General features: G+C 35.1%; 1 long non-coding RNA gene across 1 annotated transcript; it reads left to right on the forward strand.

Moving 5' to 3' along the window:
* Nucleotides 1–1073: 1073 nt before the first annotated feature.
* Nucleotides 1074–1654, forward strand: LOC134241403 (uncharacterized). The gene is made up of 2 exons (XR_009986652.1): nucleotides 1074–1173; nucleotides 1328–1654. It is a non-coding gene; the product is annotated as an uncharacterized LOC134241403 (long non-coding RNA).
* Nucleotides 1655–2416: the final 762 nt, after the last annotated feature.

A 2416-nucleotide genomic window follows, 5' to 3' on the forward strand; every position in this document is an offset into this window, starting at 1 on the left:
TTTTAAAGTTGGTAGTAGTATGTTGGCCCAACGTTGGCCCGATATTTGTAATCACCCTTAAAGAAAGTGTCTTTAAAAGATGGTTGTATTATGTTGGCCCAACGTTGGCCCGATATTTGTAATAAACCCTTAAAGAAAGTGTCTTTTAAAGTTGGTAGTAGTATGTTGGCCCAACGTTGGCCCGATGTTTGTAATACACCCTTAAAGAAAGTGTCTTTTAAAGTTGGTAGTAGTATGTTAGCCCAACGTTGGACCAATGTTTGTAATACACCCTTAAAGAAAGTGTCTTTTAAAACTGGTAGTAGTATGCTGGCCCAACGTTGGCCCGATGTTTGTTATACACCCATAAAGAATGTGTCTTATCAAGTTGATAGTAGTATGTTGGCCTAACTTGGTCAAATGTTTGTAATACATCCTTAATAAAGTGTCTTATCAAAATGGTAGTAGTATGTTGGCCCTTCGTTGGCCCAATATTTGTTATACACTCTTAAAGAAAGTGTCTTATCAAATGGGTAGTAGTATATTGGCCCAATGTAATTATGTTTGTAATACACCCTCAAAAAATGTCTTATCAATTTGTTAGTACATTGTAGTATGTTGGCCCGATGTTAGCACGAGTGTTCTTTTGTTTAGGTGTTTCAAAGGTGGGATATTTATATTGGGCCAACGCTGGCCCAATTATTATACTGCCAACTAAAGATGGTGTCAATTTTAGCTGCTGAGCTGACATTCTATGTCCATGCTTTTAATTGGATGACTGATTTTGTTTAGATCTGATATATTCAACATTTTAAATTTGACTTAAGTGATCACAGCACAAAGAGTGTTTTATTATATTTTTTGAATTGTGCACATGCATGATTATTTATTTGAAATAAAACCCTTGAACTTATGAATTTTTTCATGAGCGTTGTATTCATGAGAATTTAGAGAAGACTGAATACGTTCTCAGGAACAGGATGTGAATGAAGCCTACATATACATAAATCAAAATGACACAGCTTTATAATTAAATTTAAACAAAAGTTAGGCGTTCGCTATCACGTGACCAAACGTGGAGTGAGCTGTCAGATTCAATTGCTCACAGGTGGTGATAATGCAGGGCAAGCAAGAAGAAGTGAAATTTAAATTTGTGGATTATACACTTGATATACAACTGCATTTAGAAGCGATGTAAGTATGTTTATTCTTATTTATTCAGGTTAACTGTTAAAATTGATTTAGAATTCATTCATGTCATGTTTTTGCACACAAACACTGTAAGTTAAGGTTAAATAACATCTTTTAAGTTGTTTCTATCTATCTAATTCTTAACTGTCTATTACAGACACGATTATAACAAAGAAATTCAGTCAGAGACTGCAAGGAAAACAAATGTGGCGGTACATTTAAATAACAATGAAATCGAAGACCATGCATAAAGATGTGTATAAAGTATGAGTCCGTATGACAAAGATCAAGATGAAGAAAACGGGAGGCGACGAAGGGACGGAAAAAGAGCGGGAATACAACAAAAGGACTATAATAAAGGAAGTGAGCCCTGATTAAGAACTTTTAATTGATAATTTTTCATAATTTACCTCTATTGTCTATTTTAAAATTTATTTTGTAAATTATGATTGAATTGATGTATATAAAATATTATCACAGTGAATCATTAGTAATGTTTTCATTGAACACGTCCATGTATGCATTATGAATTCAGATTGAATTGTGTATTAATTATTTTAAACAGTCATAAAATAGGTTTATGTAAAGAATAACTTAACCAATTGCAAATGTTTCTATGTAATAACTACGTTGGCCTAACGATTTGCCATCTGACATTGTAAAAAGGGGTCAACATTGGGCCAACCTAACCAACCAGTTGTTAAGGTTGGCTGTTAGTTGGCATACATTAAAAACTACGTTGGCCCAACAATATGCCCTCTAACATTTCAACGTTGGGCCAACCTAACCAAACAGTTGTTAAGGTTGGCTGTTAGTTGGCATACACTAATAACTACGTTGGCCCAACAATATGCCCTCTGACATTTCAACAAAGGGCCAACGTTGGGCCAACCTAACCAACCAGTTATTAAGATTGTCTGTTAGTTGTCATACAATTATACCTACGTTGGCCCAACAATATGCCAACATGTTGGGTCAACGTTGGGCCGATGAGAGAAATTACCGTGGGCCAACGTAAGGTTACCAACAGTGGGCCAACGTTGGAAAAAAAATTGGGCCAACGTTGGCCCAACTATGTCTTGCTATCTGGGAAGTAGGCAGATCATTGTAGAAAAAGTGAACAAACCTACATGAATATTCCCTATACACCTGGAAATTTTCTTAATTGAATTTTAGTTAGAAAAAACATGCATATGGTCCACGTATTGCAGTCCTTTTTTAAAGGACAGCAACTTGGTTTTTTTTC

The sequence above is a fragment of the Saccostrea cucullata genome, unplaced genomic scaffold (genome assembly GCF_032062105.1).
Source record: "Saccostrea cucullata isolate Sc308-1 unplaced genomic scaffold, CSIRO_AGI_Scuc_v1 ctg7665, whole genome shotgun sequence".
Classification (NCBI taxonomy): Eukaryota; Metazoa; Mollusca; class Bivalvia; order Ostreida; family Ostreidae; genus Saccostrea; species Saccostrea cuccullata.